The sequence below is a fragment of the Myxine glutinosa genome, chromosome 6 (genome assembly GCF_964187855.1).
Source record: "Myxine glutinosa chromosome 6, kmMyxGlut1.1, whole genome shotgun sequence".
Lineage (NCBI taxonomy): Eukaryota > Metazoa > Chordata > Myxini > Myxiniformes > Myxinidae > Myxine > Myxine glutinosa.
The window spans coordinates 143,471,343-143,489,551 of NC_136266.1; the positions used below are offsets into that span (position 1 = coordinate 143,471,343).

Consider the following 18,209-nt stretch of genomic DNA (forward strand, 5'->3'; position numbering starts at 1 on the left):
GTTGGATCGATAGGCGACAACGTAACTTCCATGGAAAATCCGCGTGGTGAGCTGGTGTTGCAGGTTCATTTCACGTCCAGGTGCAGAAGAAAAGATGGTATTCATAGAATACTTACCCTGCACAGTCAATTTGTTGCGAGCCAACTCTTCTGTTTTTGAACAATTTTTTTTCTTTGTTCCAATATGGCTGCCAGACCACGTGAGCGATGACATCATACATTTATATTCTCTAATATAATTGTTGCATAGATCACGCCCAATAAATTTCAAACTGATCAGACTAAGCATTGTCCCTGTCGAATTATGACGTCATAATTATGGCACCAATGACGTCATCGTTAACAACACCTATTCCCCATATGGAGTTCTTTACAATGAGCCATGTTTCAATTTTTTCCATGCAGCAGTTTTGGAGATATAGAGGTGCAACATTTTTCGGTTTTTCCAAGATGACGCCTGTACCACATGACCTATGACGTCATGATTATCATTATAATATTATACAGGAGGAGGCGCTCCTAGGGTGAAAATTTCATGCCCATTAGACCAACAGTTGCTGAAAAAAAAAATCACAATGATCGGATACATGTTGTACTCGTCGAATTATGACGTCATAACGAAGGCACCGATGACATCATCATTAACATATCTTATTCCCCAAGGGGAGTACTTGACAATGAGCCATGTTTCAATTTTTTCCATGGAGCGGTTTCTGAGATATAGTTGTGCAACGTTTTTAGATTTTTTCCAAGATGGCGTCTGTACCACGTGACGTATGACATTATAATTATCATTTAAAAAACTCTACAGAAGGAGCCGCACATATGCTGAAAATTTCGTGTCTATCGGTCTAACAGTTGCAGAGGAATTTTTGTTTTATTCATACTGATCAGATCGAGCGTTGTACTTGTCGAATTATGACGTCATAATTAAGGCAACGATGACATCACCATCAACATATCTTATTCCCCATGGTGAGTACTTGACAATGAGCCATGTTTCAATTTTTTCCATTGAGCGGTTTGGGAGATATAGAGGTGTAACGTTTTTCCAAGATGGCGTCCGTACCACGTGACATATGACGTCATAATTATGAATAAAAAATTATATGGTAAAATTTCGTGTCAATCGGACCAACGTTTGCGGAGAAAATGAATTTTTCTAATGCAGGCACGTACGGCACACGTACGCACATGAATGCTCAACCTCGCTTTTCGCTTCGCGAGCGCAGGGTAATGAGTGTAGCGATATGATAGCGTCGTCGTGTTAGCGGCGTTGGACCATCGACAAATTGCTGTTTCAGAATGCATCGCTGGGGCATGATCCATCACACCAATCCGAGATGCTGAAATAATTTGGGGAGGTAGTTCGATTTCCTCGGCTGCTCATTGCACAGCTCGAAGTACTGATTACCTTGTTTGGGTAAAGGTTTCATTTCTTTGTCTCATTAGGGTTCCTTCTCGTTTGTAACCACCTTCAGAGGCTCTCAAAGTCGCATACAACACAGGAAATGAAAAAGAGAAAAAGGAAATTTATATATATATATACATGGATCCCTTAAGTGCTTCTCCAATTGCAATCTTCCCTGGCCTGCATTTGATGGGATATCTCTATCAATATCATATTAACATGCATGATCATACTACTCACACGACACAAATGGCAAAGCATCGAAGCACTCAAACATGTATTCCGAAGCATTTTTGGCTTATTCGATGGACATTAATTATTTGCAGTTCAAACTGCTCATGGATCTATATACTCTGTACTTAGTATACGACATTCGTGCCGAAACCCCACTCTCATTTCGATGGTCTCAATGAAAATTAAGATAAATGCGAACCTATTTGTAAAGAAAATTCTGCCAGCAAACCGAGATATTCCGGGATGAAAATGGATGAACCGCAAACTGAAACCAACCCGGACTAATTCGGTTGGACCACACAATTATCTCTTTCTATTTTCATCAATGTCCTTCCACAGTAGGTCCATACATCAAATTGATGTGAAAAAAAAATTAAAGAATTCTTCATTTGATTTGCTCCGGTGATGAAAGGCTAGTTTCTTTCTCAAATTGGTGGTTGTGGGTTCGATTTTCGGGGGCGCTTGCTCTGGGCGGCCCACACTTGGCATGCGTGGCAAGTGTGCCGAACACCCGAGGCCTTCGTCCTGCAGTGGGACTGAAATAGTCTGGCTTGACTTCTTTTTTTTTCAATGTCATGGCCATCCTGCTCTTTCTGGTGGTGGTTCATATACGGCCTGTGGCTGCTGGCTGCATCATTTTCTGTGGGCACCTGCTGTGCCGCTGATGCAATGCCCCCTGTTTCCAGTAAGAAGAACCACCTTTAGAGGCCATTTTCCCCCCACAGAGCAGGTGTTGACCTTTTTCGGGCACCGTGGTCCCCTTTTTGAAGCAATGTTTTATGGCTGGATGCCCTTCCTGTTGGTTGCCTCTTGCGACACACAGGGAATTACCAGTAAACTGGTACTCAATTTGCCGACCTCAGAAGGATGACAGGCTGAGTCAACCAACCTGGCGTTAATTCAGCGATCGACCGGGATCCGAACCCAGGATCCCAAGCCGGCACCCTAACCGCTAGGCCAACACCAGGCTTCTGTTTCCAGGAAGTTGGTACTTATTTTGCCGACCTCGGAAGGATGACAGGCTGAGTCACTCTACCTGGTGTTAACACAACGGCACGACAGGGGCTCGAACTCAGGACCCTCAGATCTTAAGCCAACCACCTTAACCGTTAAACCAACACAAGGCTTGTGCTCTTTCTATGACGTGCTCGTTACCTCCACCACCACAGGTTGACGGAAGTTATGTTTTCACCCCTGTCTGTCTGTCTGTCTGTCTGTCTGTTTGTATGTCGATCGTCTACATGTGACAATTTAACACCGATCTTTACAAAACTTCACCAAACGGTGTGGTTAGTCATAATGAAGAAGCCTATTATTTTGGAAGTCAACATATGCCAAAAGGTCAACATAGGCCAAAAGGTCAACTTAGGCCAAAAGGTCTACATTGTGTTTGTGTCCTTCCCCCTCTTCCCCCTCTCTTTTGTGTCCTTCCCCCTCTCTCCCCATCTTGTCTGCCGCTCCCCTTGTTTTTTGTGTTTTGTGTGTCGGTTTGTCTTTTTGTGTGATTAATGTTAGCTCTTTCACGAGCCTCGATCTTGTATACAAAAAAAAAAAAAAAGAATGAAGTCAACTTACGCCAAAAGGTCAACATAGGCCAAAAGGTCAACTTAGGCCAAAAGGTCAACATAGGCCAAAAGGTCAACATAGGCCAAAAGGTCAACATAGGCCAAAAAGCCAACTTAGGCCAAATAAACTTTGGTGAAGTTTCTAAAATCCTCAATTTTCATCCAATTGACTTGAAATTTGAAGAGTATTTGCATTTCTGGTCACTTAATACACCCGCCAATTTTTTTTGAGGTCAACATAGGCCAAAGGTCAACCACTTATTTTAGGGATTTCACATTTATCATGCCATGCACGACATATTCCTTGTGTGTTTGTTTGTGAGCAGGATATCTCAAAAAGTTATGGACCAATTCGGATGAAACTTGGTTGACAGGTTGGGTTTGTGACGTGGACGAATGGATTTGATTTTGGTGAAAATCCGGATCCGGAGTATCAGTCATATACAAAACGTGACATGTTCAGCGTTTCGGAGGTATGTGCTTTAATGGGTCCTGTTCTAGTTTGCACAGTTACACATGCCTGGTTAAGGAATTCCATTTAAACTTAAATTAAACGTTAAATTTAAATTTAAAAGTTCCATTTGAACACTTCTGTAACTGATGTTTGATGTGTATGGATCTGTGTTGTGTCAGACAAATGACCAAAGATTCCCAGGTCGATACATGTACTGAAGGCACGTATATAAATTAGGTATGCAGATATAGGGGAACTTTCGACCCCCTCTCCACCCTCTCCCCTCCCCATATGCTCCTTGAATGGCTCTCCCTCCCTCCAGTTACTCTTTCTTCCTTCCAAATGTATTCCTTTTCTCCACATCATTCTCACACTCCATTAAACTCCTTTATATCCCTCATCATCCTCCCTTGCTCTCTATCGTTTTTTATGGCATAGCCTGTAAGGGAAAGTCGTTTAGAACAGTGTTTGTCTGTCTGTGTGTCCGAATGTATGTATGCATGTCAGCTGTCCCTCACAAACGTACACCAATCAGAGTTGAGGATCTGCTCACATGACGGGGTGATGTGATGTGATTACATCTGTGATGTCATTACGGCGTACAACAGCTGACACCACGCACCGCCATTTTGATTTCTATGCCGTTCATGCCGAACATATCGTCGAACCTGTCATATATCACAATTGCCATGCTCTAGCTTTACATTTTTCATTCAGTGTGAAACACAAACAAACCGATTGTTAAAATGATCATCTAATATCGAAAGCATAGGTGTTACAGATCTTCCAACGACACAGTACGTATAGGCCTTAGGCTTCGTGCCTTTATGCCTCAACTTCAGGCCGCTTCGGACAAATTAACCCAGGTTTCTTAATACAATAGCATTTTCGTAATCACAATAATAACATTATTAATAATAATAATATAGTAAATATAATTGCGACACTGCTGCAATCCCTTTGTCGTGACTGCAAAGTTACTGGATTGAAGCGGTGTATGGTTGGTTCATTGTCGACTCAAAACACATCAAGAATAAACCAGTGTCTCAATGCAATCTCTTCACTTCCATGGTGCCAAACAGCTTAGAGACTTAGAGTACTTAAAAATAATTTAATACTTACATTATTTGCTAACTAGTATCCCCACCCAGGTCATACTATACTCTTCAACTAAAGTATCAAACAAGGCTGGCTACGCCGCTGTTAGACTTACGGTCTTGGTTTTCTTAGTTACTTATGGTTTTACGGACTTACGGTTTTCTTAGTTTAGCAATATTTCTGGCTCCATTACCTCAGCAGAAGCATTTGTAATTTTCACTAAACTTTATGTTCCAAACCTTTTTTTCATCCATTAAGCTGCAAATGGATTGCAATTGGCAGGATGGCCTAACTAGAGATACGTACTCTCCCCTCTAAGCTGTCTCACCTGATTTTGAATTCTGACCCAGAGGTAAACTGGCATCCCGGTGTTTCACATCAGGGTGGTTCATCAATGTTTGTGCCGTCCCTCAGATGGACGTTAAACTGGGCATCCCATCTTCCGGAATTCGTTGGTGGACGTTAAAGATTCCACCAAAAAAAAAATACACCTGTGTTTTACATATATACATACAAATACGTATGTATATATGTAATATGTATGTAATAACAAATATGTATATATGTAAATACATACAAATTTTACATATATATATATATACATTTTACATACAAAAAAATACACCAAATACACCCCCACCAAAAAAAAATACACCTGTGTTTTACATGTATACATACAAATACGTATGTATATATGTAATATGTATGTAATATTGTAATATGTATGTAATAACAAATATGTATATATGTAAATACATACAAATTTTACATATTGTTATGGTTTTTAGAACCTTCACATGAAATTTAGTATTAAATTTCCTTATAAATAACCCCTGTGTACATTTCCCCTTAATTGGCTGTTAATTGAAATAATTGCACCTTAGTTAGTCCACATTGCAACACGTAGCAAATCATAGGCCCTTTTAACAGTTATTTCATTATTATGTGTGTCAGGTAAGGATGTGTTTCCAGTAGTTGACCTTGCGTTGCATCAATCAAATAAGATAGGCCCCATTCCGTCCATTTTGCTCTCCCTCTCCGAATTACGTTACTTCATTGCCAGCAGCGTTCGCCTCCATTACGCACGTGGTCAGCTTGGAGAAGAAGGGCGTGGCCCGCCCCTCGTCATCGTAGGTGGAGCCAGGAAGAGCCCGTGCCAACCAATCGGCACCGCGGTGAGCGACCCGGTAGGCGTGCCCTCGTAGCCCGCGGCTTGATCTCGGGCAAGGCCATAAAAGGGTGAGTGAGGGACTGCTTATGCAGATGAGTGAGGGAGCGTGAATCAAGAAGTCAAGTGAGGTTCGTGTGAGGTCAGTTCTGTGGAAGAAGGTGCTTGAGGAGGTACGAGAGAGAGGCGAGAGAGAGGCGAGAGACGCTGCTTCACAACAGCCCCCTGCAGCGTGCAGCTTTGACGCGCTGCCACGAGTATCCCGCTGTGCAAACCAGAGTGCGGAGAGTCGGCGGCTGCTCGCCTCCAGTCCTGCATGGAATTGAACCTCACCCCTCCAGCCCTGTGGTCCCACCTCATCACTCCATTCATACCTGCCTGCAATTTCCCCATTCGTGTACGTGAGTTTGGCTTGTTTTGTCTTGTCCTGGGTATAAGTTAAGCTTGTATAAGCTAAGAATTGCACTGTGTCTCTGCTCCTTCTGTAAATGACCTTCGTTTCTTCTTCTTCTTTGGGTTTTGTGTAAATAGTAATTAATAAATATCTGTTCTCCTTTCACTTTGGTTTCCTTTCTCATCCGACTGCTTTAGTGATTTCCCCATTGAGTTCCTGTGGTGCGATTTCGGCCAACGCTTTATAATCGGGTTAGTCATTGCTAACGGCTCGGATTCCGCAGTTCGCTTCGCTCGGCATAAATAATCAATCACGCTGCGGTCCGGGCAGGAGTATTTCCTTGCATACCGGAAGGCGCTGGTACTTAGGTCATAGGACGGATAGGCCTAATACCCTATTCAGCGCTGACCGGGCGTGACGTCATACTTCCAGGACTGGGGGAATCGGCCAGTGTAAAAGACAAGGGGATTGACCCCCCCCCCTTGGTAAGGGGAGCGCCGACCCCAGAACCGTAACAATTGGTGTCTGGGAGTGAGATTTGGACCCGAAGTGCGCTTAACGCACTCAAAATTACGAGCGGCCAAAATTTTGCTTAATATTCCTAATTGAATCGTGCCATGGATGATCAAGGTGATCGGATGCCGGTAGGGGAGTTAGAAGAGGAGTTAGGGGCAATCCAGGACCTCAGGGAGGAATTGGGAGAGAGAGAGGAGGTAAGCGACGAGAATTCGGTTGCGGGGATATCAGGCGCACGAGATGGCGGCGCCTCGCACATGGCTGCGGCAGCCACGCCCACTGCACCAATGGGGGTGGTCCAAATGCAGGCCCTCATGGAGCAATTTATGGTGCAAATGCAGGCGTCCCTCAACCTGCAGGGGGACAAATCAAGAGCAGAAATCAGAGCAATGAGGGACGAATCGAGGAGTACCAGTGCCCAAATTGGGAAGTTGGATAGTAAAATTGGGGGATTAGAAAGCCAAATCGGGGAAATGGGAAATGATTGGAAAACCAAATTAGGGAGGCTAGGAAGCAAATTGGAGGGCATAAATGGCCAAGCCAAAGAAATAAATGAGGGGTTGGCGAGGGACGAGGCCACATATGAGGTAAAGGAGGTTGAGAGGGAGGTTAACCGCGAGTTGGGCGAGCAGGTCCCAAGGGTACGCGATGAGGTAACGCGAGTAGAGGAGCGTGGGTTGAGCGAATTGGAGCAAAGCGCGGGTAACTGGACCGGGGGAGAAATCGCGACCCGGGGTATGGGGAAGCCGGCGACCGCTGAGGTAGAAGGGTGAATTTTTAAATAAAGCCAGCGGTCGTCGAGGTGAACAAAGAAAAAGAAATAATGGGTATAGTTGAAATTGAAAAGACGACGGAGGTAGCCCAGGAATTGAAGGAAAAGATGGAAAATGTACAAAGTCTAAGTTCACATCCTGATGCCGTACTTGCTAATCCTTATAAAGATTTGCAGGTGCGCGTGGAGAGGAGGATCCCAAAGGTGAGACGGGCTGTGTATGGTGCGAAAAGGTTTTTCGGAAAAGTGTTTGGCGCGAAAAGAATTTTTGCGCGGTTGGGATCCCAGCGTACCGCGGGCGTTGGTGAAGGGTCCCTTGTGAGTGGGGTGAGTGGAAATGGCGCGCTTGTGGAAAAAAAATTGTGCATCGGGGAGTGAGCATGTTACAAAGTGTGGGAGTGATACCGAGTGCAAGAGCGAATGCACGTCGGAGGGTCTGTGTGAAACAGAGTGTACGGAGTGTGACCCGGAGAGTGAGTTGGTGGTGGCGCGGGTGTGAGAGGGCGCATCGGAGCGCGTGAGTGGGTGGGTGCAAGAGTGCACCCCCATGAGTGGTACGGAGTACGTACCATGGGAGTGTGCGCAAGATGGTGCACGAGGAGGTGTGTTAAGGAAGTGTGCGAATGACGAGTGTGCGCAAAAGGGTGCGCGAGAGGTCTGGTGTGTAACAGGGAGTGCGGTGGTGGAATGGACGGAGTATGTGGAATGTATGGGCGGCGTTGGAACGCCGGGTTTAGAGAGTGTGAAAGGGGTCGCGTATGCGTGCGAGCATGTCCGGGGAGCATCGACGTTAAACGGGATAGCGGTTAGACCGACGTTTAGCTGACGCGAGCCCCCGGTCCGTGCCGGGCTGTGGGTATTGCGGGAACCGGCGGGGATCGGTGCAGCATCGCTCCTCTTCGGAGCGTCGTGCACGATTTGGGCCGGGGCCCGCCCCGCACGGTCGAGTCCGGGCCTTGCCGGGCAAGGCGACCGGCCCGGTTTGAGGGCAGGTAGGAGGGACCGGAGCGGCGCCCCCTGTGGTGGCGGCGTTCCACCCGGGCAAGGTTGGTCCATCGCGCTTGGGAGCGAGAGGCCCCACGCCGGGATGGTGCTTTGAACCTCGGTCCAACCAAACCGCCTCCCTTGAACCGAATGCCGGACAGACCCAACCAGCGGTAGACGAACCACCCGCCTTCGTTGCTCGGCTTTGCGAAGCCGAGCTTTGAAAATGTCATGATGTACCGAGAGGCTCAGATATAGTGGACTGTAATGATGATAGTGTTTTGGATCCGAAATTGGGGATGGTGATTGGCATGATTGGTAAATTTGATTGGCAGATGATTGGCAAAGTGATGGGCAGAATTGGAATTTGATGGCGAAATTGATAGTGAGAGATGTCCGATGAGCGAGGGATGGAAAATCCACCATCCCTCACATCCCCGGGCACATGAGCACTAGTTATGGGGTTTTGGCAGTGCAAGCTCACCGAGGGAGGGGTTTGGATAATTGTATAGGGACTTAGAAATGACAATAGGTAACTGTAGGGTTAAGTAGCGACATGATACCTGCAGTAGGGGACGTAGGTAGATTAGTTGGATTATAACGACGAGGGAGCGCAATAATATAAGGGGCGACTGGGAAGCGCGAGTTTTAGAAGGGCACCAGGTAGATCAGATGCTGCCGTGTGTGGGAGAATCCTGGTATTGAGCAAATGAGGCAATGCTCGTGAATGGTGCCATGTGTGTCAAGAAAGTGTGTGGAGTAGTGTATGAGTGAATAATTGTGATTGCGCATTGTATGGAACGAAGAAGCCTGGAAGGAAGGAGGGTGCCGGTGGCACCAGATGTGTGAGAGCACAGGTGTGCAAGTGAGTGAACAGGTGTATGGAGAATGGTTGTGTGGAATAGCTGGTATGAAATACATGGAGTATGGAATGGATGGTGTGGAGTGTGTGGTGGAAACTGTGGAGTGGAGTGGTTGGTGCGAAGGCAGTGGATGGGGAGGATGGACCCCCATCACGAATACCTGGGGAGAGTAGTTTAAGAGTTAGGTCGAGGGTATAGGTAAATTGTGGTTGGATATTGGCATCTGTGGTGCGTGTGGAAGAATGGTGTTTGGATGGGTGCATTAGTGATGTGGAAATGGCTGGGCGTGTGGCCTGTTAGAAGGATGGTTGGTTGAGTGCTCCGCCACTGTGAGGATGTCGGCCAGGTGAGGCCGCAGGTTGGCTCTGGGAGCCGGTAGAGTTCAATGGGGCCCAATGATCCAGAGGAAGGACCCAGGTAGCCCAGTGCCAGAGGGGGCACCGAGGGGGTAAGCGCCAGGGAGGGCCTTCCCCAGGTAGATAGGTAGGGTGAGGAGCTAGGCAAGCTCGGGAGACAACTTCAGTGGCGGAGACGCACAGGTAAGTAGACCTGTTAGGGGAGCCACACGACTCAGCCCAGAAATTGTGCGAAGGCACAGGGAGTTGAATCGGGGGAGTGAGACCCCAAATTGGAGAGCGCCACAGTATGTGCAATGGGAGTTTGGTTTTTAGAACCGCATAGAGTAAGATGGCCAATGGTTTTGCAGGGAAAGATCCCGGGTAGTGTAAAGTGTGTTAATGTCATTTAGGAAGTAGTTAGGATTAAGAATCTCCTCGCACCATCTGCATCCACTCACCTGAAGTGATGATAGAACTCCACGCCATGCCATGGTTTGTTGTTTATTTTTGTGCGAATGTTTTGGAAAGGTGAGACGCATCATGACGTGGGTGTGACATTGTGCTGTTTGTTCCATCTCTTCCTCATTAAGAGGGATTGATGACGAATTGGTGATGGCAAATTTGGTTGGAGGGATTGGTACGAATTTGGTGTTAGGGGAGATATGGGGAAGACGTGACGATAGAGACAAATTTGTAAATGTGTAGATTTTGTAAATATTGGGTAAGGGCAAGGGTAGAGTAGGTGACGGGGGGGGTGGCATACGTTAGGGACGAGCTTTCTCAATTCACTCTTCGTGCGCACCTCGCTCTGCATTGCCTTGATTGATGTGTACCCTTGTGACCTTACCCCTCGCTAACGCTGCTGCTTTGTCTTCCTTCCCCACCCATGGACCATGCTCTCTGGGTACTGAGGGGGAGCATGCGGGAGCCGCAATTGTGTGCCCGAATCCCCGCAACCAGCTGCCTGCATCCATGCACCACTTATGGACCGCACGTTTGGTGGCATGGCCCCTCTGCTGGGACCGGCCAGGTTGGCCAGAGAAAGATCTTGCTTGCGGACCTCGGTGAGGTGGCACCAAGCCTACATGTGGACCACCCATAGTCGGCCCCTGTTGGCCATAAATAAAAACAATGGACACGGTTGTGTGTTTTTTATTGTGATTATTGCCACCAAATAGGCCGCAAGCCAAGAAGACCAAGAAAGACAACACCAAGAACGACGGCCAGCAGAGGGAGCAGAACAAGAAGAAGACGTCATCCTTCATCCTTATTTGAACTGTGATGACTGTGCACTGGATGGTGCTGACTGTGCTTTGATTGGTGCTCTTTGATTGGTGCTTTGGTGTTTACATGTCCGGGGATGCATGACAGAATCTCCATTCTGCATCCCCCGGGCATGTGAGGTGGTGTATCGATGCAGTGCATGCTGTCTCCTCCCTCCCACAGGATTCTCCCTTTTTGTCTCCTTAAAAGAAAAATGACAGGTCCTGGGTTGCAGTTTTGTAAATAGTCAAATAATGTCACTTGTAAATAATGCTCCCCACCGTAAATATATAGTTTGAGAATTAATTCCGCAATTCGGTTAATTGTGGGCGTGAATCTGTTAGGTAGGATGCAACGTAGTAGCGGGACATACTTATTTGTGTTTTAAAACTGTCACACTCAGGGTCAGATTAATTGTAGAGGGAAATTACACCTGCGTGTCACATTAAGTAAAGTTTTTTTTGGCCCGAGACGTGCCGTGAGGAATGAGGGTGCTGTGTTACGGTTTTTAGAACCTTCACATGAAATTTAGTATTACATTTCCTTATAAATAACCCCTGTGTACATTTCCCCTTAATTGGCTGTTAATTGAAATAATTGCACCTTAGTTAGTCCACATTGCAACACGTAGCAAATCATAGGCCCTTCTAACAGATATTTCATTATTATGTGTGTCAGGTAAGGATGTGTTTCCAGTAGTTGACCTTGCGTTGCATCAATCAAATAAGATAGGCCCCATTCCGTCCATTTTGCTCTCCCTCTCCGAATTACGTTACTTCATTGCCAGCAGCGTTCGCCTCCATTACGCACGTGGTCAGCTCGGAGAAGAAGGGCGTTGCCCACCCCTCGTCATCGTAGGTGGAGCCAGGAAGAGCCCGTGCCAACCAATCGGCACCGCGGTGAGCGACCCGGTAGGCGTGCCCTCGTAGCCCGCGGCTTGATCTCGGGCAAGGCCATAAAAGGGCGAGTGAGGGACTGCTTATGCAGATGAGTGAGGGAGCATGAATCAAGAAGTCAAGTGAGGTTCGTGTGAGGTCAGTTCTGTGGAAGAAGGCGCTTGAGGAGGTACGAGAGAGAGACGCTGCTTCACAACAGCCCCCTGCAGCGTGCAGCTTTGACGCTCTGCCACGAGTATCCTGCCGTGCGAACCAGAGTGCGGAGAGTCGGTGGCTGCTCGCCTCCAGTCCTGCACGGAATTGAACCTCACCCCTCCAGCCCTGTGGTCCCACCTCATCCCTCCATTCATACCTGCCTGCAATTTCCCCATTCGTGTACGTGAGTTTGGCTTGTTTTGTCTTGTCCTGGGTATAAGTTAAGCCTGTATAAGCTAAGAATTGCACTGTGTCTCTGCTCCTTCTGTAAATGACCTTCGTTTCTTCTTCTTCTTTGGGTTTTGTGTAAATAGTAATTAATAAATATCTGTTCTCCTTTCACTTTGGTTTCCTTTCTCATCCGACCGCTTTAGTGATTTCCCCATTGAGTTCCTGTGGTGCGATTTTGGCCAACGCTTTATAATCGGGCTAGTCATTGCTAACGGCTCAGATTCCGCAGTTCGCTTCGCTCGGCGAAATCATCAATCACGCTGCGGTCCGGGTGGAAGTATTTCCTTGCGTACCGGAAGGCGCTGGTACTTAGGTCATAGGACGGATAGGCCTAATACCCTATTCAGCGCTGACCGGGCGTGACGTCATACCTCCAGGACTCGGGGAACCGGCCAGTGTAAAAGACAAGGGGATTGACCCCCCCCCCCCTTGGTAAGGGGAGCGCCGACCCCAGAACCGTAACAATAACCCAACTTCGGCCTCTGTTCCCCGTATCGAGGGGGGATTAATCCTCTCGCCTATGACTGACCGACGTGGTTCCTGACGCTGCACAGCTCCCTCCGGAGAGGTAGGTCCGCAACCCCGTTCGCGGTCGCGGACAGATGGTAATTGCCGAGCGGTTTAGCAACCGCGGCACGAACTATTAACAAGCACTGACCCGATCCTTACGTCGGCCAAATCGTGCCACAGGTATTCAATGAGGGAAAAGACAAGGACCAAACGGATGTAAAGGAAAGAAGAACAAAGGTAGGAAATACAAATATGATTTATTACTAATATGTACACAATTAAAGAAACCAAGGAGAAGGAAGGATAATAAAATAAATACAGAAGGATAGAAGAACCAGAAGGACACAGTGCAAATATTAGCTTAACTACTGCAGTCTTACTTAAACCCAGGAATGAGACAAAAGACAGACTACAAGCACACTTACACGGGGAATGATGACAGGAATGGCAGGAGGTGGATGGCTGGAGGGAGAGGAAGGTTCAGCTGGAAACGGAGCACGGTCGGCCCGGGAATTGAGCAGCCGCCGCCCTTTCTCGATTGGCGCGTTCAGCAGCCGCCGTTCCTTCTCGGCCACGCTCGAAACTGCCGTCAAAGCCCCGAAGCTGTGGTGGTTCAAGCTGCGATCATTCAAAGCTGCGATGGTTCCAAAGCTCCTGCGTGCTGGTGCTTCGCGTGCTCTCCAAGGACTCCTCTCAAAATCGTCTCTCGCTCATGGGGGGGCGTGGCGTGACGGGTTCGCTCTCTGATGCATCTCCCTCTCGCAATCCTTCCCCACACACTTTTATAAGGCCCGTCGCGATTAAGCCGCGCCACGCCCGTGATGGTGTCTCACCAGCCCTGATTGGCTGGTGGGGGCTCGCTGGGCTCCACCTTCTCATGACGAGTGGAGGGCAACGCCCTTCTTCCCCGAGACGGAGCACATGGCCAATGGCGGCAAATGCTGAAAACCACCCGATGCAGCTGGCAACGGAGGCTTTGGGAATGGAAGGGAGCTACCTTATGTCATCTGGTGCAATGCAGTGTCAACTAGTGGGAACAGAGCCTTAAACTAATACACATAATAAGGAGATAACTACTGAAAAGGGAAATCTATGATTTGCTACGTGATTGTATATGGCTTAACTAGGGGACGACCTTTGACCTTTACACACAACACGGAGGGTGATATTTATACACAAAAAAACACAATTCTCAAATCCACAACAATATATATACATTTTACATACAAAAAATACACCAAATACACCCCCCACCAAAAAAAAATACACCAAATACACCCCCACCAAAAAAAAAATACACCTGTGTGCAAATGGATTGGTGATCATGCACATTATATAGATCATCTACTTATTAAATACGACAAAATGTATATGAATATAGAAACACACAAACCCAAATCCCTCTCATTCTTCTTATTTTCTCAGTGGGACAAGCTCCATGCAAAATGAATGTGTCTTGTCTAAATACCATGAGGTGTTTGTGTTCATTCTTTAGTGAGATAGACTATACTATGAGGAGCTTCGTCTATCACATTATAGATTCTATAACATGGGCCTGGAATAGTCTGCTTTGAGTCGTTTTTTAAACGTTATACCATCTTGCGGTCTCTATCGCTCTGGTGATGCTGCTTATTTGTGACTGGACCAGGGGATGCACATTGCTTGAGGATCAAAAGGTAAGAGTTGAGGACAGGGCCAAGGCAGGGCTATTTCACACGGAGAGTCATTAATGTAGGGATTGATTTTCATCAAAAGGTATAGTAGCAGCAGCAGCGACAGTAGATCAGTTTAAAATGGAATTGGATAGATATCCAGCTCAGCAAAGACAATGGGGATGGAGGGGCACAGGGACATCTGGAGAAATGTAAGGTGGAATGGAATTGGGTGATCTGCACATGGGCATTGTGTGCATGTTGTGTCGTGTCGGTAACTTGCTGTGCTGCCCCCTCCTCCATCGCCCCCTACCTCTCATTCCCAGCCACCACTACTCTATTGACTAGTTACCCTCGCCAGAGGAGAGGGTATTGCATTTGAGTCCGTTTGTTTGTCTGTTTGTTACTTGCGAAAATCGAAGATTTTTCAAGTATATTGGTTGGTCTTGAGCGTTATTCTGTCTGTTTGTCTGTACGTCAGTCGCCTCTCGGTCCGACCTTTCAACCGATCTTCACGAAACGTCACCAAATGGTAGACTTGGTCGTAAGCAGGAAGGCTATTGTTTTAGGGTCAAAAGGTCGATAGGTCAACATAGGCCAAAATGTCAACATAGGCCAGATTTCTAAAATCCTCAATTTTCATCCGATTAAACTTGAAATTTAAAGAGGATTTGCATACCAGGTCACTGAATTCAACCACGAAGTATATTTGAGGTCAACATAGGCCAAAAGATCAACATAGGCCAAAAGGTAAACATAGGCCAAATTTCTAAAATCCTCAATTTTCATCCGATTAGCTTGAAATTTGAAGAGGATTTGCATACCAGATCACTGAATTAAACCACCAATTATTTTTGAGGTCATCATAGGCCAACAACGTATTTTAGGGATTTCGCAAGTATCGTGCTATGCACGACATATTTCTTGTTTGTTTGTCTGTCTTTGTTTGTTTGTTTGTCCGCACAGAATAAATATGATTTTCTCTTCAACCGTTGGTCCGATTGACAGGAAATTTTCACCATAGAATTTTGTATTTTGCACCTCCTCCTGTAGAATTTTGTATTGATGATCATGACGTCATAAGTCACGTGGTACGGGCATCATCTTGGAAAACCCGAAAAAACTTTGCACCTCTACATCTCTGAAAGCGCTGCACAGAAAAAATTGAGACACGGCTCATTATAAAGAACTCTCCATGGAGAATAACAAATGTTAATGATGATGTTATAGGTTCCTCCATTATGACGTCATAATTCAACAAGTATATAACTTCATCTGATGAAGATGAAATTTGTTGTGTCATCTAGGGATAAATTGGTTGGAAAAAAATATAATGATGACATCATTGGTCACGTGGTTCGGCCGCCATATTTGTTTTAACACAAAAGCCTTTAAAAAAACACTAAAAACACATCCTGGCAAGGGTCTGCAATCTCTGATTGTTCTTTCTTGTTCACATTGTGTTTCAGGAGTGCAAATTTGGCACGGGTATGATACTCAATCCATTTGTGTGTTTCACTTGAATCAAACCTTTAGTCAAATGAGGGGCTTTCAAAAATCATCCCAACAACATACAATTGTCCGAGAAATGGCAGGTTTTTTTCAATATACAGTGCCTTCAGAAAGTATTCACACCCCTTGACTTTTTTCACATTCTTCATATTTCACATTTCACATTCAAATAGTTCAGTAACGATCTTGAAATAAGTTTGTTTGACAGCAGTGCTCAGATATCAGTGTCATAGTCAATGTACGAGATCTACACTGAAGCGTAGCGGAGAATCGGTACAAGTTTGCAACACAGTCGGTCATTGTAAAATGATAGTACCTTGACTGCTGACAGGTTTTGGCAGATTCTGATCCATCATGCCGTTCTCTCAGGAACGCAAAGTCATTGGGTGGGGATGCCTCTTCAAGAAAGACAATTATTCCAAGCTTACTGTTACGTTTATAGGGGAGCCTGTTGGGGTGCAGAGGGAGAGGGGTGGGACAGTAGTTATAGAATAAGGCCCGAGAGAACATACACAGTGCCTTCATAAAGTATTCACACTCCTTGACTTTTCACATTTTGTTGCGCTACAGCCTGAATTTAAAATGGTTTAAAAATTGAGATTTTTTGTCAACGATCTACACGTAATACCCCATAATGTCAAAGCGGAATTTATTTTAGAATTTTTTACAAAATCATTAAAAATGAAATAGAGAAATATCTAATTTACATAAGTATTCAACCCCCTGAGTCAATACTTCATATAAGCACCTTTGGCAGAAATTACAGCTTCGAGTCTTCTTTGGTATGTCTGTATCAACTTTGCACGTCTGGATTTTAGGAGTTTCTCCCATTACTCTTGCAGATTTGCTCACTCCTAAGTTTCTTACAGTTTCTCCCATTACTCTGTCCTTGCAAGTCTGCCAAGCATCATCATAGCATCATGCTGCCACCACCATGCTTCACAGTAGGGATTTTTTTTTTTTTGTATACAGAATCCAGGCTCATGTAAGAGCTAACACATTGAACATGAAAACATGCAAACATGCAAACATACAATGAAGGGAGCGGGAGAAAAGAGGGGGAGAGAGAGGGAAGCACACAAGCACAACAACAGTAGAGAACAGGGACGTCGGTAGATCTGTGGGAGGAGGAGGGCAGGGGGCAGGGTACACGGTATCAAGCAAATTAACACTACTAGGAATTTCAAGAAAGAAGTTGGGGATTGAAACAGGCGGATTTGGGGTGTTTTGAGCAAGGCCGGAGAGGAGTCGGTAGAAGACAGGAAGACTACCAACCTGCCTGCGGTGATTAAGTGAAAGGCCCTCGGAGTTAGCTTCATCGCGGGAGATTCAATGATTCTGAATGCTTTGGTTTCAACAGTGTGAGGCCGAGCTAGGTGTGAGGAAGGAGCACCAGCCCAGAGGGGAGAGCAGTATTCCATCGAGCTGCAGATGAAAGCCTTGTATGTGGTGAGGAGCTCAGGTGTGCCAAGGAAGGATCTCGCACGATGGAGGATTCCCAGTCGGCGACTGGCTTTGGAGGCCAGATTTGAAATGTGTTTTTCCCAGAGTGAGTATATAGTTGAGTTGGCAGACGGTTCAGCGTCCAGGATCAGCTCTGGACTGTTCCGTTTGACCCATCGGTTTCCTATGTTTACCATCACGCCTGTTATTCAAAGTTCAAGACAAAGCAAATGAAGATCGTGCTCAAAAATTCAAAGCGAGAGTTAAAAGTCCCTTCCCATGTACTGCGCAGGGTAAGGTGAAGATGTCCGACGAACGCTCTAGTTAGTCGATGAATTTCTGGCGATGGGTTGCGTGAGCCACATCCGAGGCTAAGATAAGTGCCACCAGTAATTCCAGATTCGTGGTGCGTATGTCTTGTGTTGTATAAAGCAGCTGTTCTTTCAGAGTTCAACATTTCCTGTTTGGGTACATAAGCCCTTCATCACTTTTCGCCTCAGGTCATTTGCCCCTCAGCACTGGTCATCGCCATATAAGACCGTGTCTTTCATATAAATAAATGTATCCCAGCTTTGAGCAACTCATCTGATTAAACTATTTTATTTTATTTCATCACATAGAAGGTTGGTAATCGGGTTATTATGCACCAAGCAGGATTTCTCCCAATGGCAAATCCTCCCTTCTGGACTGGGTGACGACTAACCTTTCCGC

General features: G+C 46.1%; 1 protein-coding gene across 2 annotated transcripts in view; it reads right to left on the bottom strand.

Annotated features, from left to right (window-relative positions):
• The window catches only part of LOC144892530 (uncharacterized), a 57,382-nt gene extending 40,879 nt beyond the window's left edge, over nucleotides 1-16,503 (bottom strand). For both annotated transcript variants that reach the window (XR_013623732.1, XM_078779485.1), the window contains exon 1: nucleotides 16,372-16,503. The gene's annotated coding sequence lies outside the window, so the exon portion shown is untranslated. The remainder of the gene's footprint in view (nucleotides 1-16,371) is intronic.
• Nucleotides 16,504-18,209: the final 1,706 nt, after the last annotated feature.